The sequence below is a fragment of the Vespula pensylvanica genome, chromosome 17 (genome assembly GCF_014466175.1).
Source record: "Vespula pensylvanica isolate Volc-1 chromosome 17, ASM1446617v1, whole genome shotgun sequence".
Lineage (NCBI taxonomy): Eukaryota > Metazoa > Arthropoda > Insecta > Hymenoptera > Vespidae > Vespula > Vespula pensylvanica.
In genome coordinates this window covers 989,868-1,012,367 of record NC_057701.1, presented here as the reverse complement: position 1 = coordinate 1,012,367, position 22,500 = coordinate 989,868, and the positions used below count along the sequence as shown (strand labels likewise).

Below are 22,500 nucleotides of genomic sequence, written 5' to 3'. Positions count from 1 at the left end.
TTTTTTCTTGTTTCCTGTTTTTTCTTTTTTCTTTTTCTTTTTAATTTTAATTTTAATTTTACCTCGACTTTTTCCTCGAGTTTTCATTTTTGTTGTTGGACTTGCGTCATTATCGTAGCGTGAAATTGAGACGGCTTGTCTATGAAAAAGCAGATGGAATGGAGAAATGTCCAGCTAAAAAGAGGCAGCCGGTCTCTCTCTAAGCAAAATGATATAAAAAGAAGATAGAAATAAAAAAAAAAAACAGAAAAAGAGAAACCGAGAGAGAGAGAGAGAGAGAGAGAGAGAGAGAGAGAGAGAGAGAGAGAGAGAGAAGCTTAGAAAAACTTGCTTTTTTTTCCTCATAGTACGACCGTAATAAAAGGCAAACGTTCGTCGAACGTGAAATATAATCACCGAAGCGTCCCAGATCAATTCGGTATTATTAGCTCGAGCCAAAAGAGGGTCGCCTATTACTGGACAGCTGGACAATGGTCGCAACTCCTGTCGATTTTAATCCAGTTTTCGATATTTTTTTCTTTTTCCTTTTTTTTCCTTTTTTTTTCAAGTAACGTGATAGTGATAGCAATAGTAATGTAATAGTAGTAGTGATAGTGGTAGTAGTAGTAGTAGTAGTAGTAGTAGTAGTAGTAATAGTAGTAGTGTAGTAGCAGTAGTATTGACTTCATTCATACGTTCTTATCAATGAAAGATGTGTTCGGTTGATAACGTGTTTTGTAAAAAGAAGTACGAAGAAAATTTAATTGATTTTATTTTTGTTTTTATTCGAGCATAGATTCGGACAGAGAATTTATATTTTTTTTTTGTTTTATAGTTTTCACGTTAGAAAAAGAAAAGGGAAAAGAAAAAAAGAGGAAAAGAAAAACAAAAGCGATTGATATTCTAAATTAAATGTATTCATCAACGTAAGATAAAAACATTAGGAAAGTTCTACCTTATCGACGTGGTTGTTAAAAAAGTTTGTCCTCGTTCAGCGACTTAACTTCGTATCGATTTAATTCGATTTCAACGACGAACTGTTAAAAATTACTGTTACGACGTATTCTCAGTTCTCTTCGATATATTTCGAATTTTGTTATTAAAAAAAAAAAAATAAAAAAATAAAAAATAAAAATAAAAAGAAGACAAAGGAATAAAAATAAATAAGTGAATAAGAAAATTAAAAAGAAATTGTCTATCGAATGGTCCGTATCGTATAGCAGTGATCCACTTATTCGATCCATGTAATCAATAATCAGTTTGCTCGTAAAATATTTGTGAGAGATCTCGCAGATAATCTTATCTTATCGTTAACATTGAAAAATATATAAGATACGAGACGTAGGTATAGTAGGAAACCATCGTCGGTATTCTGTTTCAACGGTAAACCGGTCTATGCGAAATAATATGTATTAGAAACGCCCTCTCGTCGATATAGAAAAGTTAAAGTTGTGTTTTGGGGTTGGCGGGGAAAAAAATAGATATTTTCCAGTGTCATTTGCTCGATCGATAAAACTTTTCTTGAAAACTATCTAAACCGAAGTTGGAACGAACTTTCAAGGCAAACGTTGAAAGTTACGTGTAAAAATGATAATAGATTTTTTACAGCAAAAAAAAAAAAAAAAAGAAGAGAAAAAAGAAGAAATAATAAACGATTCGAGTATTAAATTTAATGGAGTATTACGAAATAAAACGCACTCTTAAATAATTACCAGCTTATCGAAGTTGGAGGAAGTCGTTCTTCTCTTCTTAAGAACAGCTGGGTTAGGTATAAAAAGAAAGAGAAAGAAAAAGAAAAAGAAAAGGAAAAGGAAAAGGAAAAAAAAAAGAGAACAGTGTTACTTGATCCAGTTACACGTGGTATATCATCAATGGTCAAGGGGTTAGAATCGTCACCCTTCTCCCATAGATAGTAGGATAGCCCAGGAGGATGTGTCCTTTGTCCAACGGCCGAGGAGAGTAAGAGCAAAGTACAAAGAAAAAAGTAAAAACAAAAAAAAAAGAGAGAAAAAGAAAGAAAAAAAAAAGAAAGAGAAGAGAAGAGAGAAAAGAAGAGAGAGGAGTATAGAAGAGAAGAGAAGAGTAGAAAAGAGAAGAGAAGAGAAGAGAAGAGAAGAAGAACGCTCGAGCGTGCTTTCATGGGTACGCTAAAATATTCATTGTCTGAAAATGGGTGTTTGTTAGAGTGTGTAAAGGCGAGCGAGCCGGTTGCTGGAGAGAGTGCCGAGAGGACCAAGATACACACAGAGTAGTCGCTTGGAACACGATGTAGAGGTGTTCTATTATATCCCAAGGCACGAATCCGCTCGAGACTCTTGCTCTAGGGTTCGTAATCCCTTACCCTCCTAGCCCCACCTTCTTCTCTTCCTCATCCTCCACCTCTTGCTCCACCTCTTCCTCCTCTTGCTCTTACCCCGTAAGAAATTCAATATCTTGTTAGGGTTGAAACGTAATGGTGGTTGGTTTTCCTTCTTTTTCGATCGATTCGATGTTGCCGCCACGTGGAGGACCAAGAAAACGAGAACTTTTGCTAAGGATTTTTCTTTTTCTTTCATTTCTCTTTCTCTCTATCCTCTTTTATGCAAGATTCTCCTTCTCCTATTCGCAAATCCTTTACAATCACCTTCTCTTTTTTCGATCTTCCTTCTTTCTCCTTAGTCCTATTCCTTCATCTCCCTTTGACCCTCGTCCCCTTATCCCAACCGGGTTTCTTTTTCGAACTTTCATAATAATAAAGTCGTTAAGGTCCTCTCGGTCATTAGTGGCACACCGATAAAGCTGGTTCACGCTCGAGAAACCACTTGACGAGTTACCCCGGCTAAAGATTTTGTAAGATCGATCGAGCCAAATGTCTTTCTTTCTCTCTTTCTTGACACACACACACACACACATATACACGCTCTCCCTCCCTCTCTCTGTCTCTCTCTGTCTGTCTCTATCCATTTTAGTCAAATCACGATCCATCGTTTCTTCTCCATTACCATGATACTCTTCTACTGGTATTTCTACGGTACTTTATTCCAGTTGGTACTTTAATCTCGCGATCGAAAATCGTATGCTTTTGAAATGACCACACCGCCGTTACGTTATATGCGGAGAAGTCGATGAGAAAACGGGAAAGAAAGAGATAGATAGATAGATAGATAGATAGAGATAGATAGACAGACAGACAGAGAGAAGAGAGAAAGAGAAAGATAGTAGACATAGCTTAGCGAGTTGCACAAAATTGACGTTGATTAAAGAACGCATTACGGCTCGCGTCGTAGATATTTTTCAAGCTCGTCTAGCGCCGTTAGCGTAATCGTACGGGTGGGTTTGAAAATTTCAAGGCTCGAAGAAGAGAATAATATATACCTATACCATATATACTTACCTACATACATACCTATATACGTACGTACATACGTGTATAAGTACGTATATAAGCAAGAGATTGTCGTCGTCTCGTTCAGCCGTATCACCGTGCAAACGGCCTGAGGGCTACACGCGAGAGGGATAGGGTCGACACTGCTAGGACCAAAAGGGAGACCTGCTTGTGGTTGTACCAGCCTGGTGACAGAAGCTTCCTCGCGATGAAGCACGTTGTTTCCTCCGAAGAATATGGATTTTATGCATGAATAAAGAGAGGAGACTACTCTCCTCATCCTCCTCATTCCCTTCGTATTCATCCTTTGCTTCTGCTTCTGCTTCTTCTTCTTCTTCTTCTTTTTCTTCTTCTTTTTCGTCTTCTTTTTTTTCTGTTTTTTTTTTTGCTTCGTCCTCCTCCTCGATGTGTCCTCTACCTCCCTTTCGACTTTCGACGGACTAATTCAGCTTACGCGTCACCCACACATCGATACACGTTATATCAACGACGCGTCGGTGACAATAACCTTGCTATATATTTTCTTTTTTATCTGTATGGTGATACCTCTTAATATGTTCGTCTATGTGCGTGCGTGTGTATGTGTGTATTCAAAGAATATGCGCATAGACACATACGTAAGCACGATGTATCATCCCATTTTAAGAATTTTGCGTTCAGATTCGAAGATAACGATAAAGAACCGAAACCTGCTGCGCTGTCCTTCGTTTATTTCTTTTCTTTTTTTTCTCTCTCTCTCTTTTTTTTTTTTTCTTTTTCATTCCCGTGACATATCTCGTTAATAATTTTTGTCTTTCTTTTTTCTTTTTTAATGCAAAAGGAAATACGTCTGGTTTTTATGTAACACTTTTCGCTGTTTAATACTATCGAAAAGTATCAGGAGAAAGATCGATGAAAGTTACGATTATAGTAAACAATAATCAAAAACGTTACTCATTGATAGGGGTATTCCGTTCTCATCTATAAAATATTCCCATTGAAATAAGAGAGAGAGAATGTTTGTATCGAACTATACCCAGCGATTAAAATTCATTATTCACGAGAAAAAGTTTCTATCCGTTCGATCACATGTGAAATAAGTAATCGTCTGTGGAAAGTACTTCATTTCCCTTTTTTTGCTTTCTTTCTTTCTTTTCTTTTTTTTTTCCTTCCTCTTTCCTCACTCGATACAGTTTTATTGATTCAGGCTACTTTTTTGATTACCTACGATTCTAAGAATCAATCAGAAACGTAAAAATGTCGAATAGTACGCGTAAACATCTTCCTTTATCTTTTTTTTTTTTTTTGTTTAGTTTAACAAACTTCGTTAAAATCCTTTCCTCTCTTTCTCTCTCTTTCTCTCTACATATATGAGTACCTGTTGTTTCTTTTTCTTTATTTTGTTTTTTTTTTTTTTCTTTTCACGGAGGGATCATCGACAATATCGCGAATCCGAACTGGGTACTCCGGCGGTCGGTCGACTGGAGGAGGATCGAATTGATTTCCGATTCAGACCAGACTTTCTTTTCTATGTTCGACTACGAAGTGAGGAGGAAGGGTGGAAGAGAGGAAGGGTAAATGGGGGTTGGGTTAAAGCTTCGTCGAGTGAGAGTGTACACGCGGAAACTCGAGGAGTATCGTAGACAACGAACAAGAGAGAAGAGAGTGAATCTACGTGCACAGAAAATGAGAGAGAGAGAAAGAGAGAGTAGGAGGACATACATCTCTGTTTCTCTGTCTGTCTTGTTTTATGTGTATACGTCTATTCAGAATCATGCGGCATGCCTCGTAAATGGAATAATCAGTGACACGAGGGAACACGGAATATGCTGTTGTCCTCCTCATCCTCATCCTCCTCTTCCTCTCCATTCCTTCGTTTTCCTGAATCGTCACGACACTCCGCCATTGGTCCTCCCTCCCTCTCTTTGCGAGAAGCTACCCCTTTTCTATCTCCGTTTATCTATCCATCTGTTTTTCTCTGTCTCTGTCTCTGTCTCTGTCTCTGTCTCTGTCTCTGTTTCTCTCGACGTCGATGAATAATCAAAAGGTTTATCCATTAGCAGACACGAACTATCCTAAGATTAACCTTTTACGATTTAATTTTCGTATTACGTTTTTTGCCTGTCTATCTGTTTTTTCGTTATCCTCTCTTTTTATTCTTCCTTTTTTTTTTGCTACAATCTTTTTTGTCGTAACAATATTATAGAATTTTAATAGAGATTTTCTTCGATAGATCCGATCGATACAAGAACAAAATCGAACGGATTAATCGTTCTTATTTAAACGACGATATGAGAATGAATTTTTTTCTCTTTCTCTTTCTCTTTCTCTTTTTCCGTAGTATCGGAAAATTAAATAGAATCGTTAACAATTTTGTGCGATCTTCTCGTTAATTATTTTACGATATAAAGGATATATTTAATTAGTTAATTAATAATGTGAAAAATAAATAGATAACGAAGATATGGCCTTTCGCTATATAATCCCTTTGTCTTTTATAATAACAATATAGATTTGGTATAACAATCTAACAATATAGATTTGAAATAACGAGATAAACGATGTATCAATAGAACTTCATTTTCTTCTTTCTTTTTATCTATCTCATCGAATAATCCTTTGATACTTTTATCGTTCTTCTAATCGTCGCGATTATTCGGATAACGATCTCTCGTTTCATCTTTTGTACAAGAGGAACACAATATATATATTCATCCACCCACACACATACACATACACACATTATATATATATATATATATATATATATATAATATATATATTTATAAGAGAAAGTTTTCGCCGTATCGGTTTCCGTTCTCGAATGGATCTACGTGTCACGTTGCTTCGTGGAAACTCTCAGTGCAATCTGTAACGCCTCTTTTTCGCGCTACCATTCGTTCGTTCGTGGTAAGCTGCCGTAGAAAGTTTTCCAAACAGCTTCCTAGGAAGCTTTTCACGGGAGACTCATTGACTCCACGAGTAATTGCACGTGATTTTCTTATTCTCGATCGAAACGAAACAATCGTCATTTATTGCGTATTCCAAAACGACTTTCTTTCACGTACAATCTTTTCTTTTCTTTCTGTAATAAAATCTGGAGATCTTTCGTTTTTTTTAATCTTCTTTTTTTGTTGATTCGGACTCGGTAACATTCGATTATTTTATGATAGCTTTCGATGGACTTTTGATTTCGATAGAAACAATAAGCTTCGGGTATGAAAATTTCACGACACTTTTTTTATGTCAATCTATGTAATATTAAAAAAAAAAAAAGAGAGAGAGATAAGCGTAAATTAAATAAAATAGATAATCGTGTGGTTTCACGTTGAGCGCATAGAGAAAGATATATATACATATATATATACATATATATATATATATATATATATACATATATATATATATATATATATATATATATATATATATATATATAGAGAGAGAGAGAGAGAGAGAGAGAGAGAGAGAGAAAGAGAGATAGGATAAGTGAACGATTAATGGATTACTATTATTCGAAACTATCGTAGTACACGTAGGAATATCTTCCTATTATTTTCAATTAGGGTTCTCGTACTTCTCACGGTATATAGTTCACGGGTTACAATACAGTACGGTGGCGCACGGTTGGTATCGCGAATCGTGCTACGTAGCTTAGCTTGAGAAATTAATCCGTCGGCGTAACACGTACCACCGCAGCTGTCGACAACGCTATGATCTACGAGAGTCCTCGATCAAGAATTCGAATCCACGACAGGGAAGGTGCGAGCCATTTCTAGGAAATGGAAATTGCGAAATTTCTCACGACTTATCGACGCTCCTGAAGGGTAAGGAACGACGATGAGGATGAGGATGAGGACGAGGATGAGGATGAGGATGAGGATGAGGATGAGCACAAGGATGGAGGATTGAGAATCAGAATCGGAGGAGTGGGGATAGGGTTGAAGAAAGACAGAGACAGAGAGAGAGAGAGAGAGAGAGAGAGAGAGAGAGAGAGAGAGAGAACATAGACCCTATGTAACAGAGAAGAGTGAGGAGAAAGGGTGGGAGAGAGAGGGTTGGCCCGATGGTACTTTCAGACGTAAATTGCAAATGTTCCGGAGAACCGGATAATCGGATAATCAGCCAGACTGTTCTGTCTCCGTTCGCCATTTCCAATATTCCGCTTTTCTCGAGATCCCCGACGACGATGAAATCGAAGTGAATTATCGTTGAAATAAAAACGTAGTTTTCTCTCTCTCTCTCTCTCTCTCTCTCTCTCTCTCTCTCTCTCTCTTTCTCTTTTTCTTTACCATGTACATCCCTTCGATGGAATTTAATCCTTTCTGGTAAATTTTCTCTTTCTCTCTTTTTCTCTCTCCTCTTTCATAAGGACGATATATTTCTTTTTGATTTCTTTGTTTATGCAATGATAATAATTATTAAAATATTATTGTTATTGTTATTGTTATTATTATTGATGCTTCAATGTCTCAATATTTATCTTAATGTCCCGTTTATGAAACACAACGACGAAAATATCCTATATGGTTTTTTCTTCCTTTTTATTTCTTTTTTCATCGCGATAAAGGGTCGATCTTAAGAGATTGGTTTTAAACTTTCTTTCACGTACGTACGGTACGTTTTTAGCGAGAAAACGGTCGTTCATTCCATTATCGAACCAACGCGTTCCCTGCTTCACAATGTTCAATAACGTGAGCCGCAAACCGCATACCACAGACCGAGAGCACCGGAAGTCTGTCCCTCGTCCACTCGTAAGAGGACCACCGTCGATTGGCTGCTCCAATTCGTACTTAAATTATTCGCTTCATTCTCTACCTCCTTTCCCTTCTCTCTCTCTCTCTTTCTCTCTCTGTCTCTTTAAGTACTTTATCTTTAACGATAATGAACGTGGAAATATCTCATTATCGATAGAGATTTCACAGGAAATTTGTGTAATATAAATTTAGCAAACAAATATCGACTATTTGCCACTTCGCCAGTGCAATAAATTTTAGTTACCGCCGAAGTTCGTCCGCCGTTGAAATTGTTCGTTGTTACGAGCGAAAATTTTATTTTTGTGGGGAAGGGAGAAGAAAAAAGAACGATTACGAAAGATAAAAGAGAAAGAAAAAGAAACAAGAAAAATAATAATAATAATAATAATAATAATAATAATAATAATAATAATGATTAATAAAAAGAAAAGATAGGAAGCTCCAGTTTCGTTATACGGGATACCAAGGGGATTATCTTTCATGGTAAATCGCGTTATCGTTAGGCGAATACCTTCCATCTTTCTCTCTCGGTTAATTCTCTCATGGTTTACGCGAGGATGCTCTCGGCGAGTGTAGATTTTATAATCGCTGACAATTATATCCTTTCTCTCTCTCTCTCTCTCTCTCTCTCTCTCTCTCTCTCTCTCTCTCTATTCGACTCGACTCTCCTCTACCGATTATGTATATCTCAGAATAATGTATATGTATATAATATAGAATGTTTCTATTAACTCGAAATATCTCATTCAAGAGATCCTGATTAAAGAAAGGTATTATTTGTATTCTTTACGGGGTCAACAGATTTATTTTTTCTCGTTATAATAATGGAAATATGTCGATTCGTTAGAAAAGAGAAAGAGGAAGAAAGAAAGAAAAATAAGAGAAAATAGAAAAGGATCAATAACAACAAGAATATTTTTATTTAAAATATTGTCTCTTGCAAATAAAAACAATTTCTTTCGATACATGATTCCAAGAGAGAGTGTGTGTGTGTGTGTGAGAGAGAGAGAGAGAGAGAGAGAGAGAGAGAGAGAGAGAACGCATATTTAATTTAAATGAAACATTCTATATAATACATCTATCCTATAATGATTAATTCGACGATACACTTTACTACCTACGGCTATGGACGCAGTATATATTATATATATATATATATATATATATATATATATATATATATATACTAGCAGTATTAGTAATAGCAGCAGTAGGAATAGTAGTAGTAATCTAGTAGTAGATATACATGTATATCTGTATATATTTATAGTTCGCAATAATAGAGAAGGCAACGGGTTAGAACACTATCCATTCCGTTAAGGATAACTAACGAGACTACGGTTGTTATGAATAAAAGCTAAAGGCAGAAGTGGTTGTAGCTGAAGAGGAAGTAGTATAATTGTGGTAAATTAAATAAAACTCTATTCTACGTATATCCCAATGGATCCAATCGATTTCGTTCGTTTCGTTTCGTTTCGTTTCGTTTCGTTTCAACGAAACGAACGGTCTTTCTCGCGGTTGCTTTTGAAACGTTTTCAAGAAGGATATTGGAACGTTGACTTGGTTTGCGCGTGTAGGTGTTTTGAGTGTGACAGGACAAGGTAAAATCGAATGGCACTGATAACTGCTAGCCATTAGTGATAACAACTTCAGACTCGACGAATCGTTCTGCATCTCGAACTGTCTATAACTGCCAACTGCACAGTTCGAGATAAACTTTTGTTCGTCTACCCTCTCCTTCCCTCCTCTCTCTCTCGCTCCCTCCACCCTTCTCTCTCTCTCTCTCTCTCTCTCTCTATTTCTATCTCTCTCACTCTTTCCCCCATTGCTTTAGAAATCTCTTCTCTCTTCTATCCGTCTCTCTCTCTCTCTCTCTCTCTCTCTCTCTCTCTCTCTCTCTTTCTCTTTGTTAGATTTTCATCGAAGTGATCGTAGAAAAAGAAAAAGAATATTGGAAGAGAAAGTGTTCGACATTTTTTATCTTCGAGTTATCATATCCGTTTAGTTAAGAGACAATTTTTCTAATCGTTCTAACGATGATAATCGTGATAGGTAACGAACGTACACAGATATAATACACTTGTTGTACGAACGTTAATAAATTTATTATATTGATATATTTGTAAAGGAAAATTTATGGATAAAACGTTATTTTATATGAAAAACAAAAATTGTTATACGTATTATATTCATCGTTGGGACAAGAGAGTTGACGGAGAATCATAGGGAGGCCAAGAACCGTCTTAATTACACCGATTTGAAATCTTTATCGTTCTCTTGCTTTCTCGTAACGTGTCTTGGCTTTTGTTCGAGCCAATTCAGATCTTCACCCCTCGTATCAGTGGTATGCAAATAATTACACCCTTCTAGAACAGCATCTCTCTCTCTCTCTCTCTCTCTCTCTCTCTCTCTCTCTCTCTCTCTCTCTCTCTCTCTCTCTCTCTCTCTCTCTCTCTCTCTACACGTTTGTTCCGGCTGTCATAAATCCGGTAGGAATACGGCTGGGCTGTCTTCGGTCCGTGACGAGGGTTTGACTATGGTTGCTCTCAAAGGGACCGTTTCTAACGTCATGCAAAACGGAAGGGTCTCCGAGGTGAGATGCGTACTGCACTACAGCTACAACTACTACCATCCATCTAATATAAACACCAACGCGTATGTGTGATAAAACAATACTACTGCAACAATGACAAGGAGAATTGATTTTAACTTTGCGATGAATTTGCACTCGTGTCTTTTGTCTACTACCAGCTAGGTACGACAATGACAATGACAATGACAATGACAATGACAATGACAATGACAGCGACAAAGGACAAAGACGACGGCACATACGTATATAAGATCGTTTTCAGCAACTGGCGGTAGCTGCGTAACAGAGAAACTTGTTACTCTTCTTCTTCTTCTTCTTCTTCTTCTTCTTCTTTTTCTTTATTGTCGTCGTCGTCGTCGTCGTCGTCGTCGTTACCGTTATTCTCCTTATTGCAACAGTGCAATGTGCACATATTCTCCTTGCGAGATAGCCAAAGGATAATATAATACGAAAAGTTTCTAACTAGAACGATCATTTCAAACGAGATCAACGATATTAGTTTTCAATTATCGCGGAAACATGTTTCATATAACCGATTAATTAATTAACCTTTTCTCTCAGGTTTTTATTAATTCGTTCGCTTACTACAAGTTTGAATTAGCGTGTCTTTTCTTCGGAAGGTGATGATCGTAAATGATGATGTTAATTAATGAGAAAGAAAATTCAAAAAATAAAAAGAAATATATATATATATATATATATATATATATATATATATCAATTGAGTTTCGATGAAATTTATTTGCGGGTATTGAGAATTTTTTATTTTTATATAAGATAGATATCGACTAAATAAGATGGCGTTGAACGCGTATGATATATTCTTAAGACGATAGAGACAGTCTTGACAATCAAGATTTACCTACAAGAAGTAAATTATCTCGAGACGAACAATCAAGAACTACTACTACCCGCTAAGTCCGTATACTGTTACGCGTTATGCGAACAATCCCGAGCGAAGGATGCAATTATAATTAATTGCAACCTGTGCTAGGAACGTCAGGTAGGTAGCTAGGTAGGTAGCTAGGTTGGTAGGTAGGTAGATAAGCAAGCACGTTATATAGAGATGCTTTACACAGAGAACCAGGCATAGAAACTATGAGGAAATACTTGAAGCAACAACACGACCTGTTTGATGCCTGTCGAGAAGAGAAACCTTAGTAACTAATCAACTCCCTTATAATGTATAACGAGGCACATTTCTATTCCTAATCGAAATAATTCGATAATAGAATAGAAAATCAAAGGAAATGATAATCCAGTTTATTACGGATCGAAATTAATGAAGAGAAGAAAAGAGGAAAGAAAAGAAAATTTTATTATTTTGTCTAATAAGAGAGAAAGAAAGAAAGAAAGAAAGAGGGAGAGAGAGAGAGAGAGAGATAACAAAATTAACTGCACTCAAGCATAATTCTTGCAAGTATATGGATGACCCAAAAGTCTTTTAGGTGACGTTAAAAATCAATTACTGCTTTTTTTTTCTTTTCTTTTTTTTTTTTTTTTTTAGATCGTAATATTACGAATTAAATGAAATTATTGCCTAAAAATATATGTAGGAAAAGATACGTAAGAGGAGTATGTAATTGAAATTGACAATGGTCAACCAGAATCGTTATTCGATAAAAAATGTAAAGAATTTTTCAACTCGGACAAGCCCAAGAATATTTTATCGTTCGATTTATAAGTAACTAGAAATATAAGATCGATCTATTTCTTACGATCTAATATTATCTCGAAATACATAGCTTGATCGACTCCTTGGTAATTTCATTTGGCATCGACTGAAAACGATGTCTCAACGTTCATGTAAATCGAAACGAACGAAAACGCAAGCATGCTAGCTTGATAATTAATTGCCGCTCGTGCGATCTCGTTTACGGTACTATTTACGCGAAAGTGCTATTAGCCAGACCAGCAGGTGTCCTCGAGTTTTACTAGTCTTGTTGCTCGACCATCTGACGTTTTCCTACGATCCTAAAGCATTTCGTTAAAAGAGTATCCTTGAATTATCAAAGAATATTATCGCGTGTGTTTCATTATACTTTATTATTCATTAAATAATCGTTTCTCTTTTTATTTGATTTTTTTTTCTTTCCTTTCTTTCTTTTTTTTTCTATTTTGTTTATTTTTTATGGGAGAAGAAAAAAAAAAACAGGAATATATTCTCTTACTTTAGCATAATTGATAATGATTAATTTGATTGGCCACAGGTTAAAATTTTATCGTCTTTCATTTTCCTACTCGAAAAATTAATATCGAAGTTTTACTAACAACATTGAAAACTGTATCCCAAAATACTTTCTTAAGAGAGAGAGAGAAAGAGAGGAGGAGAAGGAGGAAGGGAGGAGTTGGATTTATTTTCTTACTTGTTCAAAAGGTTTCGAGACAGGAGATCTGGGAGCTCGAAGAGAACGACGTTGCCTTGACTGAACGATGAAATATGATGGCCTTCTAAAACTTTTAATTACGTCGAACTTCGAGCTTCTGGTTGTACGTACGATCGAGTCAGGAAAACGAGGTTTATCCAGCTTTATGCTCTTATATTACATTTACTTCGTTTCTTTCTTCTTTTACTTTTTTCCCTTTCTTTCCCTTTTTCTTGTGATCTTTTAAATTCCAGAAAGTAGAAAATCTTATCTGCATATATATGCATATATGTGTGCTTTACGAAACATATATTTTTTCTACCTCTATATAATCTATATACATATATTATATATGTATACATATTATATATATATATTAAATAAATATAATAAATAAATAATATTTCATAGAGAAGCTCATCTTTAATCTTATCAATATTAATTAACATTAATAATATATATATATATTAACGTTATATATATATAATAATAATATATAATATATATATATATATTTAATATGTGCGTACATATGTATATATTATACATTTATAAAAAAAAAAAAACTATATCACGATACTTGCGATAAATCTTTGTTCTTCGTTGCACTTACAAAGATAAAAGAAAAAAAAGAACAAAGGAAAAAGAAAAGAAGAACGAACGAAAAAGGAAACGTAGATAGAGAAAGCAACAACGCAAGGAACGAAAAAAAAAATGTGCGATTAGTCCGCGGAAATATTAACGAGTTCATGAATTATTCAGGCAAAGTATTAAAATTCCCGGCGGGCAGTATCGAGCGGTTGTTTAAATTCATTCGACGGGCTTGCTTCCTCGTGTCGTCACTCTCGGACTCTTTCCCGATAAAAATGCATCATCCCCGCCATGATTATATTTCTATACGTTTTTACCCTTTTGTGTTCGCCAAACGACCGTGCTCCTTTTTTCTTTTTTTCTTTCTGTTGTCTTTATTCATTTTTCTTTTTATTTTTTGTTTTTTTTTTGTTTTGTTTTTCTTCAGAGCCCGTCATCTTCATTGTTATTGATATCATTATTCTTGTTGTTCTTATTATTATTATATAAGGTGAATTTGTTTTTTTGGTTCTGCATAAATTTTTCGAGCGATTAAACGAGACGAAATTAGACATTTTTATGGCTAACTTGTAGTACATAATGTATATTCTTTTTTTCTTTTTCTTAAAAAATTACTTGGATTGGATGATCAGATATATATGTATATTCAATTATGCGAGTGTGTAAAAATTTAATAGCCAATTTTTTTTATATAATTTGAAAAGCGTAGTATGTATAAGTAATGGATAATGCGTAACGATGTACGTACATATATATTAATAGTATATGGAAATAAAAGATATTTCGCATAGAAGAAATTTAGCAAATACTTCATATTCAGAAATAATTTGAAATAACAATTCGCAAGGAAATAGCAGGAAAAGGGGTTGGTATATTCGTCGGTAGGTTTATGGGTACTACTGCTTCGATACTATTGTGCCACTCGAGACTTTAAAGAGCCATTAAGACTGTTTACCGATTCGCAAGCCGCCAAGTTGAAATTAGAAGATTTAACGAGAATTAATGGAACTCGATATTGCATTTTCCTTTTAGGGTCACCGAAAATGTACGAACAATTATCCATTATATCTATTTTCTTCCATTATTTAATTCGAACGAATTTTCTTTATTTTTCTTTTATTATTATTATTATTATTATTATTATTATTATTATTATAATTATTATTATTAGTAGTAGTATTAATATTATTATTTTTTTTTAAACGTTAATTTGTACTAAAAAATTTTATCTATACCCAATTGAAACTTTCTCTCTTTTTTTTCTTATACTTATCGATTCATATAATCCATTACTATAATTCGTTATCGAGAGTATCTACATATCGATATATTAAATTTATTTATTTATTTATTTATTTATTTATTTATCTTCACCACTTCATCGTCTATTAATCTTGGAAGATGGTATTTATCGTTACACACTTTGTAATTGGTCTTGGTGCTTGTCCGTGGTGAAGCTAGAACACGAAGCGTTTAATTATTCAATGAGGTTAGGTCATCGGGCGTTGCAATATGGCTCGTATTGCCCGGTAATTATTGGGCGTAGCTTCTCACCCTTCCTGGACTTAGTGGGCAACGAGAGGTGCGAGGCCGCACTTGCCCTGAATGAAATCGAGTCGTGAGTACCTACTGGTGGGAAATGCCGAAGGGGTGTAACAGGGTTGAAATTTCGCACGTATTCTCTCCCCGGATAACATATAAACACCTCGACCACGCGCGTGCCAGATGTCCAAGCTGTCTCATTAAAGAAAATATAGAATGAATGAAATAAAATAAAGGAAGGTCCTTCGAGCTTTTAATTAAAAATATTTTCGAATCTAATGAAAAGTTTAATTAATATTAAGTACGGCGAAGTTCAAAATATATTTAAGTTTTACGATTCGAAATTTATAAGTTGTATTTATACGCGCGTCCATACGTTTACCCAAAGTTAGCAATAGTATGTTGTTCGTATTAAAAATTATTTTCATTTTTTAATTTTTATTTGTTTATATAACGTTATTGTCGATTACGATCGTCGAGTTCTTTTCATTTATATATTTATATATTTACATATATATATATGTATTACAAATTTCGAATTACGTAACAGTTTACTTTTTTTTTTTTTTTGAGATACCTATAGTAAAAAGAAAATTGGGTTACTCAATGTAAAATAAAACCCGAAATGGAGTATGTATACAGATTCCGAGGGAATTTGATCGTGATAAACGCGTTTCGATTCGTACGAGGACGTTCCGTTCGATAATTACGCTCTCGCGTACACCAAAATTGCATTTGTTATAGGCAATGACATCGACGTGTATCAGCGTCTAATACCAAACGATCTATATAGAACGAAATCGTGCAAGAGAGAGAGAGAGAGAGAGAGAGAGAGAGAGAGAGAGAGAGAGAGAGAGAGAGAGAGAGAGAGAGAGAGAGATTCTCGTAAATTAGCGAACGATAGACGATTAATCCGTCGGCGTGTTCTCGGCTGGTCAGTCGATGGCAGGTGAACGGGAAAGGATCGAGAAGATCAAAGGATCGTTTCGTGATCTCCTTAAAGGCATTATAACGTGAGATCAATTTTACGGAGATTTGAACAGTTTCATCTTCGAACGCGTCGCGAACTTTTTCTGTTACGAGGGGAAAAAAAAATGAAAAATCAATTTGAAGAAAGAAAAAAGAAAGAAACGGAGAAGAAGAGAAAGAAAAGGATAATAAATCCAAGATACGAAAAAAAAAGAGAAGAAAAAGAAAAGGAAAAACAATGAAACGAGGGATCAAACTGGATAAAGATAAGATTACGATTGATACGAGAAGAGATAGAATGATAAGATCAAAATGAAATAAAATAAAGTAATGGGTCTGTGAAATTCGTCTGTGATTACGGAACAGTTTGTTTCGTAATTATCGGCAGTTTCTCCTGCATTTGGTATATCACCCCTTGACACCTTTTCTGGCTCGATAGGTAGCGCCGGGCTTCCATCAGGACGAAACTGAACGTGGGTGGTTGATGTCATACATATATATATATATATATATATATATATATATATATATATACATATACATATATGAGGAAGAGAGAGAAAGAGGGAGAAAGAAGTGGAATAGAGGGGTGGAATTTCGCGCGTGCTCGGCTTCATCCCCTCGAACTACCACCACCACCACCACCACCAGCAACGATGCTGCTGCTGCTGCTGCTGCTGGTGCTGCTGCCGCTGCTGCTGCTGCTGGTGGTGGATGCTGAGGGCGGCTGGACCGCGCGCATGAGGTGTCAGTTCTGCGCGCGACCTCTTCCTCTGAAGGTGTCAACCGATTTCGCGAAAGGTGTTTCGTGATAAAGACAAATCTTTTTCTTTTTCTCTTTTTCTCTCGTTTTGTCTCTCGTTTTGTCTCTCGTTTTTTTTTTCTTCTCTGTCTCCCTATCTCCGTCATCGTTTTTATTTATCAATTTAACCTCGTATAATTATTCGATAAAAGGATCCTTTCGTTTTACTCGTATTTCATTATTCTCTCCTTTATTTTACTCTCTTTTTTTCTATCAGTCTATTTTTCTCTCTTTGTGCGTGTCTCTTTCTTTCTCCTTTTTTTTCTTTTTTAAATTTTTTTTTCTGCCTTATTTTAATCTCTCATCCTCGATCTTTAGAATTCGCTTTCGATCGTCGACGTGATCGGGACCTGTTCTACTCGCCGAACGTGAAATCGCGCGTGTTATCATTTTCTCTCTCGATTGACATTGATAACAACGGATCGACAACGGAAGCTGTATCCAGGAAGGACTGACTGGCCACGTGATCCACGTTAAGCCGGACGATTATCATGCTTCTCGGAATGTCCAGTGGCAAGAATGTATGTGCGCTAAAAAAATAAACAACAATAATAACAACGACGATGACGACGACGACGACGACGACGACGACGACGACGACAATAACAGCAACCAAAAAAACATAGAAAAAGATCGTTGATGCTATAGTGAATATAAAGATCGATCTGTTAAATCGTTGATTTCTTAAAGGTATTTCATATACAGAAGAATGATCGATCGATCCTATCGAAGAGTCGAAGACAATTTTTTTGTATATCGTTCGAACGAAATAGCTCGTCGAATTCGATAATTTCGATAATTCTTTATGTCAATAATTAATCGTACAAGAAAGAGAGAAACGGAGAAAGAGAAAAGTATAGGGAAAAGAAAGAGAAAGGAAGAGAAAGTTCTGCCCTTTCGCGATTGCATTGCGAGCATTGTTCTCCTTCCTCTCGCTCGGAATTCGAAGAGAATTGTTCTGAATAGAAAGAAAAATTTCATTTGCTCAAGAATTATATATATATATAGTATATATATATATATATGTCTGTGAGTGTACATATATATATATACGTATAATATATATGTATATAAAAGGTAAAGAGAGGAAGGGGTAGTCTCCGAGGTGGTGGCGATAATTCATCAGACTCGAGTAACGGGGTGGCTCCTAAAATGATTAATTATTGCCATACGCAGCTCTCTGACTCCAGTCTCGACTTTTCTTTTCCAAACTTTTCTCTCTCTCTCTCTCTCTCTCTCTCTCTCTCTCTCTCTCTGTATCTATCTATCTATCTGTCTCACTTTTATTAATAATCAGCCAAACTTCTCGATTATTTTTATTATTTCCTGTCATTCTCTTTTCCTTTCTCTCTCTCTCTCTCTCTCTCTCTCTCTCTCTTTTTTTTCTCACTTTTTTCTTGTCTACGAATAGTGCTGACTTTATTTACGATCCTCACGCTCGAATCTCGGACGATGCAGTTTTATGATCGCAAAGGAAAAAGAAAGAAGAAAAGAAGGAAAGAAAGGAGAGAAAAAAAAGAAAGAAAGAAAGAAAGAAAGAAAGAAACGTTCTTGGAACGATTCCGTGATTCGAGCCGGTGCATCGTAAACTCTTCCGATAGAGATAATGCCACCGCGATCATGATCTCTTTCTCTTTCCTCTCTTGAAAATTCTTTCTCTCTCTTTCTATTTCTTACTTTCTTTTTTTCTGACTTTCTTTCTTTCTTTCTTTTCCTTTACATCAATTGCGAACGATACGCTAATATGATTCCATTCCTATCAGTGCATAGATACGTAATTGAAATTTTCTTGAAAACGAAGATAAATAGAAAGAAATCTATTTGTATCTGTCTATCTATCTATCCATCTATCTTTCTATATACATATATATATATGCATATATGTATATATATATATGTGTGTGTGTATATATGTGAGGAGTTCTTACCCCTTTAATTAAGGAAAAGCAAGGAGACACGATATCCGTGTAACATTACGTGGTCGTAACATTTTGAAAAGAAAATCGAATTTTCAATGAAAGCACGACACAAAAGAGTCTCTGTCAGCGATCCTTCGAATAACGACGAGACGTTGAACGGAAACATAGAACGATTCGATTCTTTTATGTTACTTTATATAAGTTACAATTCACCTACTATCGAGTTATATATAATAGAATAGAATTTTTAATTTCGCTTCTGCGTCGAGTGTTTTTCGATAATCGAGAACATCGATACTTTTGATTGGATAATATTTTTTTTCCCTTGTTCTTCTTTTCCTTTCTTTCCCTTCGCTTCTCTCCCTCTCCTTTTTTTTTCTATTACTTTCTCTTTTCTTTTCTTTTTTTTTTTTTCATTTCGATTTGACGAGACCACATCGATATAGGTATATCTAGGTTCTGCTCTATTAAACGTGTTTTCTCTTTCTATCTGCATCAACTATCTATCTAACTATCTGTCTATCTGTCTCTCTATCTCCATTTCTATCACTATCTCCGTCTCTCTATTTATTTGATTCATTTAGACTCAATGGCCCATGTAAATGCTTGCGTGTAGTTTTCGCGCTGTCGCGATTAGGAAATTGCGCGAAATTGAATCAGTAAAACACTCTTGATGGACGTTCTCTCGTCGAATTCATTTGTGATATTTCTCGATGGATTCACGCCTATATGTACATACACACACACACACACACACACACACACACATATATACATATATACATTTAGAGTGATTTCTTTGAAACTGACATTCATTCCTGTGTCGTTTCGTTCAATTATAAAAAAAAAAAAAGAAACGAAGAAGAAAAAATACCGAAAATTATTTTAATTATTTAATAGATCTCAAAGGAATAATCAACCTGTGACATTTCAAATGGATCTTGCACACTGTATAAATAATTTATTTTTGTTAATTATCTCTCTAACGCGTCAAGAGAATAGAAGAAAAATCGTCAAAGATAAAACTATTATAGTTCGGAAACGGGAGGAAGCGTGAATTAATTAAGAACCGTTGTCACGTTCCATGCTCGGTCTCGTCCTTACTAAACGCTCGTAATTGAAAACGAGTGAGTTTCACCATTTCACGAAAGAGAGAGAGAGAAAGAGAGAGAGAGAGAGAGAGAGAGAGAGAGAAAGATAGATATACATACATAGACGTACATACATACATAGATACGTATATACAAGCATGGGTGCAATTTTCATTTAACTCAGTATTCTAATCATGTTTAATAGTTAAATGTATTTGAAGAAGATGAAGGTAGGAGGATTGAAAGCGGAGAGTGAAAATGAAAGACTGCAACGTAAAATTGATTAACCTTTCCGCATTCCTTGGATTCTGTGAACTCATAAAATCTTTGAAACAGCGTTCTAAGAAAGAATTTGTATATATATATATATATATATATATATATATATATATATATATATATTCTTTTAAACCGAGCCTTCTCATCCCCTTTTTTTATTTCAAGTATTTCTTTGGCTTCTCCCTTCTTCACATTTTATCAAAATATTTTCAAACTCGTGCATTCTTAGTATTTCTTATTAATTTCAGATAATAAATATAGTATAATATATATATATATATATATATATATATATATATATATATATAGTGAGGTGCATATAAAACAAGAAACAAGATAAACCGAACGAGAAATGTCTGTGAATAGTTTGCTTAGCAGTAATTAAGTCTTCATAAAATATTAATGATCTTTGAAATGTTCCTCTCTCTCGCTTTCTGTATCTCTCTTTTTCTCTTATTTATTAACGTCGGTTAATCAGAAATTTGATACCTTTGAAAGGGTTTACAGGAGCCTCCCCGATCTCCCCATGGAAATGTAATTAACGCGTAGACAACTAGATTAACGTTTTAATTATCTTCGTTAATGTACACATAGTATACGTTGTTACATATGTATATAAGTAAATATATTATGCTTGTCGACGATCACGTTTAATAATTCTTGATAGCTTTGCGGTGGTTAATGACATATAAAAAATTGATCGCGAATGTAAAGGGTTGGTAAAAGGGAGTGACGGAGAGAGAATGAGAGAGACAGAGAGAGAGAGAGAGAGAGAAAGAGAGAAAGAGAGAGGGAGAGAACGATCGACGTTACAGCGGGAAAACTCTTTTAAAATGTCGTGCGTCAAGCGAATCGCCACTAAAATGTAGGTCGCAGCGAAATTACACGTCACTTTTTGTTAGACACCCCCTCTACAGTTTGCGGTAGGGATGAGAGGGTGACGCCCGTTAAAATGAGAGGGTAAAAAGGAGAAAGAGAGACAGAAAGAGAGAGAGAGAGAGAGAGAGAGAGAGAAAGAGAAAGAGAGAGAGCTTGCTCGTGTATGAGCATAACTAATCATTTCAGTGAAGTGTTAAAAGAAAGAAAAAAAAAGAAAAAGAAAAGAAGAGAGAGAGAGAGAAAAAAAGAAAAAGAAAAAAATATTAAAGAGAATAAATAGTCCGACGTTGTCCGACGGTGTAATCGACGTTCTCTTTAAATGAAACGAAATATATAATTTAACTTAAGCATCGATCGAAATGATAATCGATAAATGTAATCGACGTCTTTACAACTTCGATATATTTAAAACGATATTACTTATCGTTACTTCTCTGAAAAGTATTTGCAATTCGAGTAGATCGTTAATAAATATAGAGTACGCGTGATCTTGCATAAACTATAATAGTTATAACAACGTAATATCGAACGGGTGAGCTTAAATTCATGATATCGACGGATATAGGTATAACTTTCCAACAGTTCTCTATAATCCATTGAAATTGACTCTCTCTCTCTCTCTCTCTCTCTCTTATTCACTTTGCTTAAGTACTCGCAAGTTGCAAGGAAACCAGGAAACCGAACTTGCAAACGTAAGCGCCACGAGAGGTTTAGCAGTGGAGTAATACATATGAGAAGGGGAGAAGCCTTTCCTGCTAAGATTTTGTTAACCCAACTCGAGTATTTTCTTTCTCAGTAGAGAGGTTGCTGACCACGATGACTCTTTCAAAGCTTCTCTTTCTCTCTCTCTCTCTCTCTCTTTCTCTTTTTTCCCTTTCTCTTTCTCTCTCTCGGTCAAAGACTAACCAAGCTAGGATTTTCAGATAAACCAAACGTAGATACGTGTACGTATGCATATACGTATATACTTACGTACGTCGAAGAAGGAAAACTTTTCCTTCTTCTGCTTTATGCATTGCGAACGTCGCTCGATTTCCTTCACAGTACTTGGAATTTACGTTCACGTGAAACGCATACATATATACATGCATATATACATACATACATATACATATACATACATATATATATATATACATATATATATATATATATAAGGCTTTTCTTTTCATTCTTTTCTTTTTCTTCGTCTTCCTCCTCCTCCTCCTCCTCATCTCCTCCTTCTTTTCTTCCTCCTCTTCCTCCTCCTTCTCTTCTTTCTTCTTCTTCTTTGAGAAACGTATTTTCCTGCCTCGAAGAATACCACCTGGATTTGCTCTTTCTCTCAATCTCTCTTTCTCTCTCTCTCTCTCTCTCTCTCTTTCGTTCTCTCTCTCTCTCTCTCTCTCTC

The 22,500-nt window shown here is 35.3% G+C and overlaps 1 protein-coding gene across 9 annotated transcripts in view; it reads left to right on the top strand.

The window, feature by feature from the left end:
- LOC122635083 (Down syndrome cell adhesion molecule-like protein Dscam2) overlaps positions 1 to 22,500 on the top strand; it is a 195,094-nt gene that overhangs the window by 46,209 nt on the left and 126,385 nt on the right. For 5 of the 9 annotated variants that reach the window (XR_006328557.1, XM_043824874.1, XM_043824872.1 and 2 more), the window contains exon 1: positions 17,261 to 17,463. The exons of 2 other annotated variants lie outside the window; for them this stretch is intronic. The gene's annotated coding sequence lies outside the window, so the exon portion shown is untranslated. Of the gene's footprint in view, positions 1 to 16,830; positions 16,942 to 17,260; positions 17,464 to 22,500 lie in introns of those variants that run through there. 2 more of the 9 variants (XM_043824869.1, XM_043824871.1) reach the window with 2 other exon arrangements.